The 19192-nt window shown below is 44.4% G+C and overlaps 1 protein-coding gene across 2 annotated transcripts in view; it reads left to right on the top strand.

Annotated features, from left to right (window-relative positions):
- The window catches only part of Brinp2 (BMP/retinoic acid inducible neural specific 2), a 103798-nt gene that overhangs the window by 1139 nt on the left and 83467 nt on the right, over positions 1 to 19192 (top strand). The gene's annotated exons all lie outside the window — the stretch shown is intronic.

Raw genomic sequence — 19192 nt, 5'->3', positions numbered from 1 at the left:
GCTCCATAATTGCAGAGGATGACAAGGACTTTTGCTTGCCTAAGAAGAACTGCACGAGGGTCACTGTGTTTGAGGAGGACCCTAAAGACCTGGTATTGTAATGGGCAATACAAGTGTATTCACATGGTCTTAAAGCCTTGTAGCGTGCTTTAGAGGCCAGTCTGTTTCTTTCGTGGACATGTAACCAGGGACAAAATTAATTCCAAAGAGCAAATGCCATAGTCTCCTTCGGGTGGTATCACATAAGCCCCAATTGTTTGGGTCAATCCTGGTAATGCACTGGAGACACTAAAGGGGGAGTGTTGCTGTGCTGAAGGGAAAGGTCTCCTGACACGAGCTATCAGATTGTTCTCCCTATTCATACACGGGCGTGTGTGTGTGTGTGTGTGTGTGTGTGTGCGCGCGCGCGCGCGCGCGCACGCTCACAGCTGTATGCAGGAAGCTGGCTGCTCCCAAAAACAGTAAGCATCTGTGCCTAGCCCCTGCCCCAGGCCATGGTGCCTGGAGTGACCCTGCCCAGTAGGAGGATGAACTTGTGCACCGCTGTTCTAGCCCAGAGGAGTTCTCTCTTCACCAAACAGTCCTTCTGCACCATACATATTTATCCAGGGTATATAGACTTCAGCCAAATATTAACTAACAGGATGCACTGTGGCGTGATTGAACAGACCTCTCTGTAAAGAACTAGTGTGTGCTTTCCCCTGTCCTGGGAGCAGGTTGGCCCTGAGTAGGGACAAATGTGCTAAGAGAATATCAATTATAAAATAAAATCTGGACCTTATCTAACAGGGGCAGTAATGTGTTAGCATAGGCCAATAAGAAGAATTAAATGTACACTGTGAGTCAAGTATATCTCCCCAGGTCTTCTCTAGATGTGTGCATGCTGATAGCTTTCCTTTTTTCATGCTTTCCCCCCATCCACGCTCTTAGAAGCTATGCAATGCCAGTATTAACCAGGCAGCTAAAGAATTCTACTAAATCCCCTGGGGGGCAGTCTGATGACATCAGGCAATGGCTAAAGTGATGCTGGAGTCTGTGTCCCCCCCCCCTTCTTGATTTCACACAGTTGTATGTATTTTTGTTGTTGTTGCTGCTGTTTATGACATGACCCTCTGGAATTCCTTCTCACCTGGAATGAGTTGCTGTGTAGCTTTGAGAGCATGACCAAGCAATGCTGCCACAGTGTTCCTAACTTACCAGTGCCATAGCTGCTACTTACTCTGCAAAAAGAGGCAGGCTTTGATTCTGTGAGGAAGGATGTGATCTGAAAAGATGCAGAGCAAGGATGCTGTGTTGGAGGGTAAGAGAGCAAACGTCAGACCAGAATCTTCGCTGCTGGAAATCAGTTGGTTTTAAGGGGTTTGACAGCTGGGCTGCAGCCATGGGGAAGCCAGGAGCATTCTTGACTTTTACTTCTGTCTCCTCACCAAAAAAAAAAAAAAAAAAGAGTTGACTTTCCTCTCCCAGAACAGAGTGGTATGTGCTAAAGTGTGGGAAGAATGAGGGAAGTCTGGGGAGGAGAGAAGGAGCCTATCCTCCATGTGTTGGCCTGGTACTGAGGATGGGGAGCATTTCTCTCTTTGGGCACTAAAATCCCCTTCTGGGTGTTCCTAGCTGGCCTCCCAACAGGTTGTTTACCGAGCAAAGCCAGAGGCACAGAACATCCCTGCGTCATCAACTCCTTCTGATCCCCTTCCCCAAGGCACAGGCTAGCACCTGGGGAGCACCACCTAAGGCCTATCCCTCTGAGAGGGTGTTCCAGAATCCCTCTCCACTCACAAACAAGAGGTAACCTAAAGGGACTAGAGAGGTGTGGGCATGCTCTGCTGACTGGAATGTTCCGCGTTCAGGTTCCTGGCTAGCGTTTAGGCCAATACAGTGTGGTGTTATTTCTGGAGATTCAGTTCCTTCCTTTAAATAATAGGTCCTTGCATACATCTTGTAAAGGCATCCTTTCCCCAAGAGCATTTGCAGAAGTTCTCTAAGTGGTCCTCACATGCCTCATTGTCTCATTTGTCTTCGGTTACCCTAAGTTGCAGAGCTAGAATGATTCCAGCCTTCTTATTGGAAAGAGGAACACAGAGCACCCCAGAAAGTCATCTGTCTTACCTGGGACACACAGCAATAGGGGACATCATGGAATAGGTCTGGGTCTTAATGTTCTTTCGTTAACCTCAGTGCCACGGGCTTCTTCTGAGGCACAGTTTCATCTCAGGGATTGTGATCTGACTTGGTGGCTTTATGCTTTACAAGGCTTGGGAGAGGGGCGGCTGTGGTGTGATCTGGGGCTCCTCCTCCAGCGGTATGTCAGGGTAGTGAGGGATATAAGCTTTAGAGACTTTGTCCTTGGCGATTTTGTAGTCTACTTGGGAAAACGGGCAAAAGGTAAATGATGATGTAAGTTCTCAGCAGAAGTTCAATGCAAGAGAAGTCAAAAGGCTGACCTCATTAATCGCCCATTGATCCTTACTACTAATAAGAGCCATCTTGATTCCAAGAAAGGAGAATTAGAATTGAGCTATGAGAGACCTGGTGGAATATCTTTGAGTAGGCAGTGAGGGGATAAAGAGTGCCAGCTGATAGAGCCCCTCGCTGAAGCACAGGTGAGGGAAAAGCTGGAAACATCCTGGTTGGCATGGTTCTTCGGGGCCACCTTCTCCTCTTGCACCCTGGACATCCTACACATCTGGGCTAGTTATATTAAACACGGATGGCCTAAGAGAAGTTGGTCCAGGACCCAGATAGAGGACTCCGAAGTCCTGAACATCTCATCAGGCATTGAAAATGTTACCTAACCATCCACCCACTCCCAGGTCTAATCCACACACAGTGGGAAAAGCACTACCCAAGGTCAGAGAGCCCATCAAATTCATATCCAAAAATTTGAATAAGGATTCTGGGAAAAGCAGGCAAATTTCAAGAGAGCACGAGAAAAACCTTCTTGTATTTTAGAATCAGAACCTCTTAAGAAGGAGCTTTGATTTTTCCTCCATTTCCTATTTCTCCACCCAAATGTTCCTCTTGGGGTTTACTTGGAGCCGGCAAAATGCCAAAGCCCTTAGGCATTTAGCATGGAGCAGAAGATTTTCAATCTTAAGATTCTTGAGCATGCCCATGTACATAACCTCTTGTCTCCTCTTCTCTTTCCCTTTTAATAAAACATATGCTGTAGCAGTCACAAAGGAGGAGACCACAAAAAAAAAAGCAGTAGGGGGTTGGGAGTGGTACTGCCCGCAGCTGTACCACTAGGCACTGTGATTGCTCAGCGGAGCAAGAAGGGGAGAGGCATAGTATCAGCCTGGGCAGCACCCAGGGAGGTCTAAGGGCTGCTGCTGTCTACCAGGAGAAAGCTTCAGCCAGCTGTGAGCACGCGCGCGCGCGCACACACACACACACACACACACACACACACTTGTTCTAGGATTAGGCCTCTCTGGCAGAGAAAAGATCAAGAACAGGACAGGTCCTGTGAGAGGACTAGCCGCTTGGCAGTCCCGATCTTCACTTGGTTTGAAGCAGCGTGCAGGCTGCATGTCACTGCATGAATGGCTCCACTCCTATAATACGCAAAGCTCCCACTGGGCAGGAGAGGAGAATGACTTGCCACCATAACTTCTGTGAGGTCTGGAGGAAAGTCCCTGGAAGCCCAGTCTCTTTTTGCACTTTGGCCCAGGAGTGCAATCTGGCACCAGATCTTGAGACATTAACTCTTTCTTGATGATTCCACCCTTCACTCCACTATCACCCTTGTTTCTTCTAGCACCCTTGTGCTGATGACCATCAGCTGAGCTGGTGCGTAGGGCGTGTTCTCTCCTTACCTTTCAGAGACATACGCTGCCATGTTGCGGGTTGAGGCAGAGCCCCAAGCACGTGATGTGTAGTTCGTAGTTTTGGAGGAAACCGGCTCTGTTTGGGAAAGAAGTGTAGAAGGCTCAGTTATGAAGGCTGCAGTGGGCTAGCCCTCTCTCAACATAGTGGTGCAGGTTAGTCCTCTTTAAATTGTCACTCTGCTACGCAGAGACAAATAGAACACCATCACCACAACATGCTGTTTTCAGTGGCTGTCCCAGACCCATAAACTATTTTTCTGAAACTCACTTGCCATGCTAAGATACCTGCGGTACTGGCCTGGGTAAAATGAGCAACAATTATAGGCAAAAATCTCCCTAAAAACTCCCCATGTAGCTAGGGAGTTCTTGAGATGTGAGCTGGGGCTGTAAAATGCACCTTGGATTGTGAAGATTTACATTTTCAAAAGCCATATAATAGACTGGGTCTGTGGTTCAGTTGATATAGTGCTTTCCTAGTGTGCTCAAAGCCCTGGGTTTTATCCTTAGCACCACATAAGCCAAGAAAGGTGACACACATCTGTTTGTTAATCATAGTACTTAGGAGGTAGAGGCAGGAGGATCACAAGTTCAAGGTCACCCTCAACTATATAGAGGGTAGCAGGCCTGCATGGGATATAGGAGACCCTGTTTCAAAGAACAAAACACCGGGCATGCACAAACAAAAGCAATGTAAAAATAATCTTATACAAAATGATATAATATTTCAGATATGCTGGGTTAAACAAAATCCTGTTAGTTTCATCCATTTCTTTTTAGTTTTTACTACAGGTACCAGAAGTTAGATTTATACCAGTGGCAGACATTGCTTTTCTTTTAGATGGTGCTGGCTGGGCCCTGCAGAGAGCCATGGCAGGTTAATGGGGAGAAAGGGCAGAGCCGGAGACTGGAGGAGCCAGAGTAATAAAAAGAAAGAGAACTTGGAGACAGAGGTCAAGAGCAGCCCAGAGGGAGCCTCGAGGTATGGATTTCTAAAATTTAAAAGCAAGGAACACAAAGCGCTTACATGGCCTATATTTATTTGAGGAGGGACCTAACTGACTGTGACTCACCCTTCCAGGAGCTTTTGTAAATCAATGCAGCTCTTAGCTCACATGCCCAGAGCGAGTTGGTGAGAGGTCTCCTAGTTTTCACCTACTGTTTGTTCATTTGTTTGTTTGTTTGTTTTAAGTGGTGATAGTAAAAATAACTAAGTCGGCAGTTTTTAACAAAATCTCAAATTGTTCGATTTTACCAATAAAGACTTGGGGCCAGATGCTGGGGTGAAAGCCTGCCTATCTCAGAGAGGCAGAGAAAGCACTTAGCTGACCTTCCTCCTCAGCTGACTTCCCAAGAGGAAAAGGAAGTTCTCCCTCTCCAGGCCATCTCCAAAAGCCTTCAAACTGAATGTCTCTCCCTTCTACTTTCTTTGTGTCTCTTTATCCATCCTCCTGACTTCCTCTTACTCTTTATGGTTTTTTCCTATGTTCACTCCCTGTCAACTGGTTGGTTGCTCCACCTTTTGACCTATGGTTGACTGTATTTAAACCTGTTTACAGTAAGCAGAGAGCTCTTGGATTAAAGGTGTGTGCTAGGGATGAGCCACAGCACAACCAGAAACAAATTTTTCCAGTAAAAAACACAATCTCGAGGCTTACAGTGTGATCAAATACCCTGCAGTGTAAGTGAGCCATCTTCTCAGTGTTTCTCCAGAGGACACACCCTGTTGCATCTCTGAGTATGAGTCTTAACCCCTCTGCTTTCTTATCTCTACCACCATATGACCTCCCTTCCCATGAGTCTTTTTATTTTTTTATTTTCAAAACAGACATGTTTTAGTGTGGTGGGGAAAAAAAAAAGAAGAGCTACCATTAGGTTTTAAAGATTACTTATCAAACTACCAATTAAAACAGGAAGACACAAGGATCAAAATTTTCTTAATTATGTATCGAACACTAACATTCCTCGTCATTATTGTGTTAGTACTGTTAGTCACTGAGATAAGGTTTGGAGACCCTAGAACGTCTCATACTTGCTTAGCCTCCTATCACTTGCAAAAGACATTCTCCCAAGCTATATTTCACTTGATTCACACAACACCCCTGGGGTGGGGCAATTATTATTTCCTTCCTATGTTTTTCATGATCTAGCTCCAAATGACCCTTGCGACTACATTTTTCAAATCCTTCTCTTTACATGTTTTTTATTCAGTCTTGCTTGTAGTTCTTAAATAGGAACCATGTCAAAGAGGCATTATTACGTCTCACAGCCTCACCTCCGCACCTATTAGCACAATTATGTCCTCTCTCATAGGGCATTGTTTTCAATGTGAAGTGCAGCAGCGTGCCAAATATAGCGCCCGCACATTGTAGACCTACGACAAATGCCATGCCCATTTCCTGCTGAAGATCTCCAGTTTGATACTCTCTTGGTTTTGGTATCCCAATCTAGACTCCCAGTCATTTCTTTTCCCAGATACCTGCTCAATAAATGGCACAATCAGACCTCCAGAGACATGATAAAGAAATGTGGAGCTGGGCTTAATGGAACACATCTGTAATCTTGGCACTGGGGAGAGGGAGGCAGAAGGGTCAATGAAAACTCAAGGCCAAACTCTTTTACACAGTGAGCTCCAGGCCAGACAAGGCTAGCAGGACTCTGTTTCAGAAAAACAAAAGCTAGGGTGATTCCTCATGGAGAAAGAGAGCTTGATTTGGAGGCTTGAGTACCTGAGTGCAAATCCCCAGCACCCAGATAAAAAGCAAGCAGCCAAAACTAACCCAGAATAGCTTCATGTTTCTGTAAATGCACTACTGGGGAATGGAGCCAGGCAGATCTGGAGGGCTCACTAGCCAGCTAGCCTATCTGAAATGACAAGCTTCTGGTTGAGTGAGAGACCCTGTCTTAAGGCAGAGAGCAATGCAGGAGGATACTGGACATCCTGTTCTGGCTTCTTCATGTAAACTCACAGGTCTGCATACCCACACATTCACATGTATGTACCACATACACACATACCTTCAAAGCACACACATTGCCCCCCTCCTCTCTCTCTCTCACACACACACAGAAAAGATGAATTATTTTGGCCTCTTGCTTTCTCTCATTCTACTCCCCACCCCCATCCAATCAATCAGCAACCCTGGAAAAGGGGTGGGCCCCTGGTGACTTGGAAGCCCTGTGCTCCTTGTCATCTGTCCTGCCATTCTCTGAAGTCAGACTCTTATCCCTTCTTGCTTGGTCTTCCCTGCCTTTGCTGTCCCTGTTTCCTGCACCTGGGGCTAGCCAGGTCTGCTTCCTCCTTGCAGCTAGAGTGATCTTTCACAATGGTAGACTTGATTATGCCTCTCCTCTCATTGCGATTCTCCTGTGGTTCCCCACAAGCATCAGAATGAAAGCCAAATTTCTTAGCCTGACAAACGGAGCTCCTTCATGAGCCACTCCAACAGCCTCTCTGTGGCCTGGTTGGCCTCCCTTTCTCACTGCAGCCTGCAGTGCAAACCCCAGGCCTCCGGCCCTCAGCTAAGCTATCATGTTCTCTGACAGTGCCCGCTGGTTCCTCCTCTCTGCTTCCTGGGGGTTACTGAGCCTCAAGACTCTGTAAACATTCTCTCCTCTGTGAAGGCTTCTCTGAGACTCTAGGAAAGAATTAATTGCTTCCTCCTCCAGACTCTCACTGTTCTTGCTCAGATCTCCTCTCTCACTATATTCACCCCGATGATTTGTTTGTGGGACTTGGGCAATGGGGTTGCGATTGGGGTTCTAAGACACGGTTCTTAGGAAGTATTGAATACAGGGAGTATATTATTGGAAGGCAAGCTCAAGCACAAGAGACTGAGCATATGCTAACAGTCACCAGAGCCTTGTCAGCTAGGCATTTACATTCTGGGGGATGGTTCATATGGGCATTGCAAATAATGGCTAACACTTTCATAGCACCTATGTGCCAGGCCATACTGAACACTTTATTTGCATCAACTCATTTACTTATCATAGTGATCCCGTACAATAAGTTCATCTTTTCCATCTTAAATAAGATTAATTGGAATTTCAGAGAAATGAAAGACCTAGGGCTGGAGAGATGGCTAAGTGGTTAAGAATCTGTCCTGCTCTTCCAGAGGTCCTGAGTTCAATTCCCAACATCCATGTTGGACAGCTCAAAACTGCTTATTATTCCAACTCCAGGGAGAAACACCCTCTTTAAGCCTCTGCACACATGTGACACACATGTACAAAGACAAACATATACATACACACAAATAAAAAGCACAAGTAAGTATGTTTGAAAGAGAAAAAAAAAAAGAAGTAAAACCAATAGTCCAGCAAGCTGCACAGCTAGTATGTCAAGGAGCCAGTATTCCACAAAGTTTAGGTCCTGGGTCCATCCGTAGGTCTTATTATGGTCTTCAGAAAATTAACCTACAGGCAAATAAAGGAATGAGACAATTTCAGGTAGTCATGATGAAGAAAGAAACAACAGGATACTATAGGAGAGCAGGAATTGGATAGTGTTCAGGGAAGGACTTTTACTGGAAGTAACTAACATTTAATTTGAGGTGGGACTTGTCTTGAGAAAGGTAGAGAGTGATGCATCTGGATTGGGAATAAAGATGAATCTGAGCACTGAAAGAGGGAAGTAGGGTAAGTGAGGTCTCTGTTGATTTTGGTCCAACCCTGTGGGTATCACATTCAGTCTAGGTAACCTTGGAGAGTGGTGAATAGTCCATCCAGTTGCTTCCAAGCCTCCCATCCACCATCCCATTTGTTCCTCCAGATCTTTTGAGTGAAGACACATCTCATAATGTGCCCAGCTTGATGCTCCTGACATGGATAGAAAGAGATGACACATGAACACACAAGAACACACACACACACACACATACACACACATGCATGCACACACACACCATGGCTTTGCTGAACCACTTTTATTTTACTTCTCTCTTGTGAATGAAGTGTCACTCAGAACCTTAGCAAAGTGACAGGCACAGCAAAGGCTAGCAACAACCCAAAGGTATGAGCAAAAGGGAAAAACGAAAATTATTTTTTAACAAGATGAAAAGTGAATTGGACTAGAGGGAGAAAGGGGAACTTGACCAAGGAAGGGCATGCAGACAGGGAGGCTAATGAGAGGCTGACCAATCACTGGACGGCAGCTTGGTCATGATTTCAGTCTTCACATACACCCCAAAACCATAGATCTATGCATTTGTTTTTCCTCTGTGAATGTTTTTATAATGAAAAGTTAAAGAAACGGTTTGAAGAGCAGGTAAAACTTACCTGGAACAAGCTGATCAGTACTTAAGTTGCATCATAAAGTGGTAACACTTGTACTTGGCTGATTTTTGTCTGTGTCATCTTACTTAAATTTCATTCTTAGCCTGTGAAGTTGGTGCCATTCCTATTTTATAGACTGAAGTCAAAGAAAGTAAGTTCAATGGATCTAACATAGAGACTCAGGCTCTAATTACTGCACCAGGATTTCCGACTTACGCCCTGGGAGGCTCTGCAGGCCCTAGGAAGAGGAAAGACCACCAAGTTCTGGATCAGAGCAGCTTCAATCCTGTGTTGGTTACTGGCCAACTATGTGACATCAACCAAGTTATATAACATTTATGAGCTAGTGTACCTCCACCTAAAAAAATGGAAATGGTAACATCTTCTGGGGATTAGAGACAACAATCGAAAAAAATATCCACAAAGTACTTGTCTCAAAAAATAGGCATTCAGAAAGTGGTAGCTGCTGTTTCTGTGTCTCCAAATATGAGCGCTTGTGAGATGTTGACTTCCATATAGGGCGAATCTGGCACCTAGGCAGAGACAGGGAGTCAGTACTGCCTTCTGCCTGCTGCTGGGAGGAAGTGAATCAGGTTATTTCCTAAGAATCGTTGCTGAGTGCCAGGTCCGGTGCTATTACTTTCCAAGCATTTTCTCCTGTGATCATGTGACAAAGCCATATAAAATGGGTTATTTTCTGTTTATGGATAAGGAGATGGAAGTTCCCAGAGAGTAAGTAACCCATTCAAGGCCTCCCAGCTTGGATGAGCCAGGGTTCACACTTGGCCCTAAATCTATCAGATGTAAAATCCATTAGACCTGACAATGTATCATTGTCTTAGGTCGTGTTCTGGGGAAGGTTACCCTAGTGGTCAAGGTAAGAGGAGCTGCTCATGTATCTGAGCTGATGGTTCTTAAGACGGAAGCATTCTTAACTCTGAAGGGATTCCCAGGAGCAGGCCACCAAGGCTGATGTAGGATAAAAGATGACGCAAATGAGAACACCAGGAATGCAAAACCAGGCAAAACAAAACAGAACAGAAACCCAGACTAAGCCCTGAAGAGTTTCTAGTGCAAAGCTTTACACAGCCCAATCACTTAGAACATGGAGTCTGAATATTTCAAGTGCTGCCATTTCTGAACACAGATGTGTTCTTTTTCTTTTCTTTTTTTTTCTTCCAAATGAGCAAGGCTTTCAAAACAAAATTAGAGATGAGTATCCTTAGGTTTGGAGGACAGGCTTCCTGAACTACACAAGATTTTTGACCTTTTGGGAAAGCAGAGGACTTTCATTAATAAACTTTTGTCTAGAATCCTAATACATGCAGCCCACACATGTGGAAGGCTCTCGTTGGAGCAGGTCTATCCTGGAGCTGGACCGACCCATTCTTCTTTCCTCAGTCAAGAATTCTGCCCAAGGCATCTTCTTGGAGCTGTAAAGTCTCCCAGAAACACACTGAAAAGCAAGCACTATAGAAATCCTTCAGAAAGCAAGCCTTGCCAATTGTTTAAAATAATAGGTGACATATTAAAATTGATCATAAAATGTAAGACCTTTGCCAGCTCAGACACATCTGTGACATGCAGTGAGACTAGGACAAATTACTTCTCTCTCTTATTCTCAATGATTGAAAGTGCACGAAAGCCAATGTCTATGAATAAACACCCGCTGTGTGCCAGGGAACTGTACCAGACACTGACTATGCTCCATGGGCAACCTCCTTCAATCACCACACCCACACCTCTAAAGCTTCTATAGCAGATGCAAACGCCATTAACCTATCTCGATGTTTCTTCCTGGAGAGCCACATGCTTCAGCTGTGGGGTTGTACCTCACCTCTTTGTTTCCACAAGGTGTTCTTACCCACCTGCACCCCCCACACCCAGACCCACGCTGTGGATCCCTTTCCTTGACTCTTCTCTTTCTGGCCGCCTGCACATCAGGGTGCAGGCAGCTAACGGCAGCAGGAGCGTGAAGGTATACACCTCCATTCTTCACTTGGGGACTTCATGCAAGGGCGGGGACACCCTAAGCTGGAGGTGGCCTGCCTGAGAGCACAGATTCCAGCTGAGTTACTGGCAGAGTGTGAGATCTAGGCTCCAGAGAAGTCCTTGTAATCCCCCTGGGGATAAGGACTGCAGGAGTTGCTCATTTCTGCCTCCCCTTCACTGTATCCGGCCACTTAACATACTATAAATATATTGTCAGACAAGAAACGGGCGCAGGTGATGAGCAGCGTTCCTGTGGGCAATAGGTCCCCAGAGGCTTCCTGAACACCTTGCCTCTTCCGCAATCTTTGCCCTTTGGGATTTGAGACTCAGAAATCACACCATAAGGTCAGGATCCTCATGAAGCCTCGAGGCTCTGGAGACCCCTAGAGGCAAAAGTCTGTGTTACAAGCCCCCCTGACCTCCAAGCCAGGAAGGTTCTTGCCTGGAGATGGCAGGCCTTTCCTAAAAGCATTACATGAAGCACGCTTCTGGCAAGCTCAGAAGGCATAGCCTGGCACACGGGTGAGAGTGCCTGCGTGTGGGTGTAGAGGGGTGGGAAAGGCTGGTTACATTTGTAGAAGCAATCCTGTCTAGAACTAAACTGATTAGGCTCGGTCCCTTCTCTGCCTGCCTGAGCCAAGCTCCCTTGTGCCGGACAGCCAGCATCTCTCTCAGTCCCTGGACAGCCAGCATCTCTCTCAGCCCCTGCAGTCCGCCCTTCTTGGCAACTCCCTATCACCTCCATCAAAGCGATACTTTCCCTAGGGCCCCTTCACACCTCTCAGTAACCTGATCAACTCATTTGTGCTGAAGTATTAATGACTAATAATGATTTAATGTGCTGCCTCCCAATTAACACTGGAGCATTTCAAAAAGAGAAATTCACATATTTTTTTAACCCAAGTGAAAGACCCATGTTTTTTTCCCTTTTCAGAAGGATTGCAGGCCCCTCAAAGTGTGTGGAACAGACAGTTGCCTGGATAACAGCCACTCCTAGAAACATTTGGAGGCACTGTATAGGAGCTTGACTAGAATCTCCCAACAGTGTCCTTCTCCACTCTGCCACTAAGGATAACACCTATCTACATAAACCCTCATCAAGAGAAGAAGACTGTCATGCAAGAGCTGACCTAGTTAGCTCCTGGTGTCTCCATAGCAAAAACTAGATGCTTAAGGGTTTTCATTCATTCCTGAGAATGAACGAAGAGGTACAGACACTGGCAGTCTCTGAATCATGTGATCTTGCTCAGTTACTGTACCGCACAAGCCTCAGTGCACATGACTATAAAATGGATGTAGCAAAATCCACAACCTAGGATTGCTTGGGGCATGAAATAGTGCAGAATTATCACCTATAATGTCTAGTGTTTGAAGACTGCCCACCTCGTGATAGCTCTGTTCCTAATCTTATTTTTATTTTTATTTTTTTTCCCTATCTGAAGCTTCCAGTGCAGTGCAGCATGCAAATGCTATATTTATTGATCACTCAGAAGATTCACCAGCAGTCCAGCCTTCTAGGCGTGGTTGGTTTGGTAATGAACTGATTTCTTTCCAGATGACAGCACTGGATGAGTGGGGTTCTCCCCCTTTCTCTGCTTGGTTTCTTTAAATGTATCCCACAAATGCAAGTGAGTGAAATGGATTTGGCAGTGGCTTAGAAAGACTTAATGCATTTTGGAAAGAAAAAAAAAAGTCATAACAAAACCTGGTTTGTTTTTGTGATATACGGTTCATATGATATGACAAAAATCCATTTTTATGCTTAGGAAAATTGGCTAATTTTAAAACAGTTGACACATGCCATATGCATATAGAGTAATGATCGAGTTTGCTCAGGCAAACAACAGAAGAACACGGGGCCAGAAATATCTGCTGAGGCTCTCAGCAGTTAAATTCTCAGTGGAGGGCAAACCTGCCCTGCCTAAGAGCAAGGAGGGACATAGAAAATGGACTCACAGTGGCCTCCAGTCCTGGCGTCAGATATTAGATCATAAAAACACCAACGGTGAAGCATAGACGTTGTGTGTTCATGAACTGAGTGAGAGGAGAGAGAAAGCTACCACACGTAGCAGGCCTTATGTGCCAGACAGTAAACAGTTCGAAAAAAATATTAGCTAGAAGAGGGATGCACATAATGAAAGGGATGTGGAATTCATTAGAACCCCTGATTTGGGCTTGCAAGCTTTTTCTGGTCATTTCTCTTCCTGGGAACATGCACAGTTGCTGGCTCTTAGACACTATTTAAAGTGTGCACTGGGATCCTCTGTAAACAGTTCTACATCAGCCTGGCCATCAGTCAGAAGCCTGGGCCCTTATGGGCTGATGGTGTGCGGTCCTCTGGACTCGAAGCATTTTATTTTATTTCATTTTATGTATTTCAAGACATGATTTAATTAGTGAGCACAGAAAAAAAAAAAAAAAAAAAAAAAAAAAAAAAGGCAAAGAGCTCAGAGGTTTATGGTCAGGTCTTCAGGACCCAGCTGCTTGACATTTTAATCCTGTTATTTCTCACCTTAATCTGAACAGAGTCAGCAGTCAGTTTTCTTTTCTTCCTATAATTCATTAGTTATTAAGTTTTCTTTCCTGTTATTCTCCTTTCCCATCCTTTGTTTTGTGCGACTCTTTACTCCGGTCCCATCACTGCACTTTTTCTTCCTCCTCAGGATACCATAGAACAAAGAAAGCCAATATTTTGGGAGCTCATTTCTGACTAGACCACATAGAAAAAGAAATTTTTTTTCCTGGTGTATTTTTGCCTCCCAGAATAAGTCCCTTGTCCCTGGTGACACTGACTATGAAGGTGACTACAGTCAGTGATATGAAGAGGGGGCTTAGGAGGGTTCTGCCTCCCTTCTTTACGATAGGCATATCACCCTGAAGGCAGGAGCCGGGGTTTGTCTATCCCCTTAGCCTCTCCTTCCTGGCGCAATATCAATTACTGGGAAGAGTTCTTTTATTTACAAAATTAACAGAACCAACCCCCCAAACCACCTAGACCTCACTATTTAATCCCACCACACCCATTTCCACGAAGCCGTGGAAAAGTCACCAGGCAACCCATCTATTGAGGGTAGAGTATTCATTATTCAGAACTTTGCATTTGTGAGAGTGTAAAATTTGGGAAGTTTTTCCTGTAAGGCAGTGGCTCTCAAATTTTAATGTGCACCCGGGGAGCTTATTAAAATGCAGCATCTTCAGCCCGTTCTCCAAGGACTCTGGTTCCGTAGGTCTTATGTGAAGTGCAGAGAGCTACATTTTAACATGCGCATGCACGTGCACCATTTTAGTCTAGCTGGATAAAATTGCATCCAAATTCAGGTTAGTAGACTATGAGTGTCCCTCAGTTGGTTAATAGGTGTCATATGAGGGAAAGAAGTCTATCGTTAGAAAAATTGGAGGAACAGCATTGTGTCGCAAACAGCCGTCTCTCAGACAGGTTTACTGTCCACAAGGAAGAGACTGGTTTAACTTCATATATATATATTGAGAAATTTGATATGGGAGGTATTGTTTATAGGGAGCAGGGAACTCCTGCAGGACAAGAGTGGTATTGCAACCCAGCTGTATTCTCAATTACTAAGGAGGGGGTGGTCAGGAGTATGGAGTTGGGAGATTGACTAGCCATGGAGGATAGCGGAGCATCTGGAGAAGTGTTCATGAAAGCAGCCATCACTTATTAAGCATTTGATATTTACAGCCACCATTCTCTCTTTTTAATTATGTATTAACTCAGTTTATTCTCAGAACAGCCTTATGAGTCAGATTCTTTTATTGTCCCCATTTCACTGAGAGGGAACTAAGACACTGAAAGGTTAATAATATACTAATGATTATGGAGTTACCAAATGGCACAGTGGGACTTGAACATGGGCATCTCTCTGGAAATTGTACCCTGTTAATGGCTTTCCTGGGCAGCTCTTCTGGGAGCAAGGTCTTAGAAATTATGGCCAGCAAGGAGTGACATAACCCATCTAGGAAGCATGATGTTCCAGTCCTTCTGAAGAGACTTGTGTAGGTGAGCACTTGTCATCATTGCCTGTTGTCCATCAGAGAATTTATTATAATGTCCATAGAAACTTCGAAAAGACTCTGCTGCACTTAAATAGAGAATGTGCTTACTAAAACAACCTGACACGGATGATTCATGTATAACAATTAGGTCCAGAATCTTGTGCCTATGAAATCCCAAACTGGGTTGACAATCCGGCAGTCCTGCTGACACCTTGATAAAAGCCACAGTAACTTTGCCTTTGTTACCTACTGCATTCTCAGTGCCCCCAGGAGGGATTTCCGCATGACAAATAGGGAGGACTTTCCAATGGTGGGACTTTAGAGAAAGGCTTTAATAGTTATACTTGAGTCTTTTGGAAGTCAGACTTTCTCAGCACACCCTTGTTGTACCCAAGTTATGTGGTTCCTCTGTGTCAATGATTTTCACACTCCAGGATGTTGAATCCACACGTTAATAGAAAATGTTTAGAGTACATCCGCTTGGCTGACCCACCATCAGCTGTCAGCTTCTCAAGCCCAACTGGACATACGTGATTTTTGTCTTGGCTACTTTGTCTCCCATTGTGAACTTGTGTCTCTGGGACTCAAGTCCCCTGGCGTTAAAGAAACCGAGCAGAAAATTCTTCTGTCTTGAACTAAGCAGGCACACTTACTAGCGTGGGTTCTCGTGCTGCTTGCCTTTGGATACGAACTCCCTTACACGTGCTGAACTCAGAGTCAGACACAGTGAGGGCAGAGCCTGCCATTCCTCTTGGCGACATGTGAAACCTAAAGCATCAGGTTACATAAAGGGAAAAAGAGGATCCAGCCTCTCTTGTACATGGCACTGTCTTCATTCTGCTTATAAAGATCAGTTTTCTGTACCCCACAATTGATCATTATAAGTGGTGAAGACTGTGGACTCTGGATAGTGGGCTAGCCATGGATTTATCACTGTTGGCTGAAGCTGAGTGAAGGATACTTAGGGATTAGCAGAATCATTTTGTTACTTTTACACACACACACACACACACACACACACACACATGCACACACACACACTTTTATACACATACATATACTTTCACACACACACACACACACACGCATGCACACACACACACACACACACACCATGGGTTTAACATAGTCCTTTGAGGATTATTATGAAAATTAAGTTTGATGGTGGAACAAATGCAGCACAATGATTGACCCATAAGTGTTTGATTAATAGCAACTATGATTCTTATGTTTACTGTTGTCTTTGTAGTTAATGTCATTTGCTGAGTTCCTTACAACAAGTACCATGACTTATTCCCCTCTATATCCATGTATGCTCTATACTGTTCATTTCCTGGTTCATATAAAGAAAACAACAAACACGTACAGAGTTCCTTTGCGGCTCCAGGAGCAAGAAAAATAGATATGAACAAAGCAGATGAAAATAAAATTCCTGCCCTGTTGAAGCTCAGGTTTTGATGGTGGTAGAAAGGCAGACAATAAACAGAACATGTGATACATATGTTTTCTTGTTGTTAGAAAGTAATAGATTCTATGGTAACAATACAGCAAGAAAGACTGGAGGTTCAAAGAGGACGTCAAGATTTTATTATAATCAGGTTTGTTCTCAATGAGGTGACATTTTTACAAAGACTAGCAGTTTGGAAATCAAGCCATGTAGATATCTGAATTTTCACATGGTGGAAAATTAGTGCATTTTGTCTAATGATTGCTTTATGGTGGGCTTTGATGTCTCTTTCTCTTGTGTACTTCCTCTTACCTGCTGAGGTTTTCTTCTTCTCTCTCACTATGAGCTTCTTAAAAGCTTAAGCATACAGTGTATTTCCCATTTGTGTTTCCACATCGAGCTCACAACTTGGTAGTGTGTGGAGAAGAAGAACTTGCTCATTGCTTACAGGAAATGAACTCACCTCTCTTTCCTGGAAGTTCTCATTTAAAAGGCAGAATCACAGCACGTAGATTTAGATTAAAACTCACACCATCCACACACAGGTTTTCAGAACACTCACTTTCCCTAGGTTGCGCTTGCTTGATATTTTCAATTAAGCCAACTGAGGACAAAGTGCACAGTAGCTGTAGGGAAATCTGCAGTTCCAGAAGGTTCTGGGAGAAATGAAGAAGGGCAAAATGTGGGAAGGCGAGGGACAGACACAAACGATCTCACTATACAGCCTTGCTGTGACAAAACACTTCAAATGTCCTCACGTAGTTCTAAATTGCAATTGAAACTTTTCTGACCTTAAAGGAAACAGTGGTTCTGGGAAGATTTGACTTCAAATCCAAAGAAATCATGGAAGACTGTGAGGGAAGAGGCTAAGCAGAAGTAAAATTCGGATTTATTTTTTTTAATAGTGATACAATCACAAATGTTTTGCTAGTCAGTCAACTGAAATGCCCTTCAGGCCACTGACTCTGTCAGCAACCAGTGTCCCAGCTCTGATTCCAGAAAGCCTCTCCTCTGGCCATGTCCATGTAACTTGCTAGTCACAGGGAGGTGGCAGGATGATTCATTTATTCATCTGGCTGATGTGCTCTTCTCACAGAAGAACCATGGCCAACAGTGGCAAATTGTCTCTGGGATGGTAAATTGCCTTCAGGCTAGTGGCAGATCCAAATAATCAGAGATACTAATCGGTCCTCCTGCACATAGACCTGCCCTGTCTGATGCTGAAGAAGCTTTTGATCTTTTACCTCCAGTACCTCCAGCAGTCACTTCAATATAAATGCTTCTCCACTTGGGAACTAGGGCACATTGATCATTATTTTAAACAGAGGCCTCTCTACATTGAGATGTTTTGTCCTGAAAGAGCCTGATGGAGTAACACATTGTGCTGCTGTCACTCTCCAGAGAGACCCTCACAAAAGCAGGTTGTCTATCTCCTGTCTCCTAAGGCAAACTCATGAATAAACCATCTTAACATTAAGTCATGTGCATAAATAATTTAAGATTGGCTTGTGAGGGGAAAAGAAAAGAGAATACTATGTAGGACACTAATCATATCACCAGTGTGCTCTCGGGTGAGATTTGGGATGGTCCTTAGAGCTTGGTAACAGGTATTACATAGATAAGAGCCAACTGAGCAGAAATCCCATCATGCCTTATTATCCTCTTTCTTGGAACTCAATTGACAATGGAACTTAGCAAAGCTGAAGCTTCCTCAAAATAGTCCCATCTCTTGTGTTTTACTAGGCTGCCTCCAAACTGCCATGACCTGGGTAGTTTCTCTTCAGAAACTGGATATGGGCTCTTCCATTAATGGAGCCACCCATTAAATAACCATCAAGCCTTTCTACTGACAAACAGCAAAACCACCATGGAAAGGACCGTGTTCCTCTCCTTTCTGCTTGTGTCTCTCCTCACTCACTTTTCCTCACTAGACTGAAGTGATGTGACATTTAGAAAATGTCTTTTCAAGTCTATTTACCCATCTGTCGCCTAGAACAGTCTCTGTCCCTCATTCTTTTTCTCTTCCACATATATTTCAAGTGCAGCTCTTTCTGCTTGTGTCACAGTTCTCTCCCAACTCTCTCCCTTGTTCTTTGTCAGCCAGCAAAAAAAAAAAAAAAAAAAAAATCTCCCTCTTCTCATCTCCAAAACAGCCTACAAACCATCTGCCAAGGTTGGCAGCCTCTACTTTGCTCCTCTCCTTTTCCCTCTGGTGGGAGTTGGTAAAGAAAAGCATGGAGATTCCCATTTGAATCAGCTTTGGGCAGAGTGGACCCTTATGTCCATTTCTCTTCTCTGATGGACCTTCATCTCACAGAACGGGAAGCACACTTTGGGGGCTCGGAATGCCACTTGGGTCCAGGCACCAGGATAGATGGTAAGACAGGTAATGGGAACAGACTCTAGGGTCAAACTGCCTGGGTTCAGAGCTGAGCTCCACCAGCTCTGTAACTGTGGCTGAGCCTTTCTGATAGGTCCAAAGCGTCTCACATAGAGAACATTGATAATCACTGTGTCTTCCTTGTGAGCTATAGAAGGATTAAAGGAAATAATTCTGCCCTTCACATGGCTTCCTGGCTCATACATGTTAGTTGTTCTTAGTATAGCTTCTTCAGTGAGTGTACTGAAGCCCACTTTC

This window comes from Acomys russatus, chromosome 6, assembly GCF_903995435.1.
Source record: "Acomys russatus chromosome 6, mAcoRus1.1, whole genome shotgun sequence".
In the NCBI taxonomy this organism is placed as follows: domain Eukaryota; kingdom Metazoa; phylum Chordata; class Mammalia; order Rodentia; family Muridae; genus Acomys; species Acomys russatus.
This window is presented reverse-complemented; position numbering and strand designations above follow the sequence as displayed.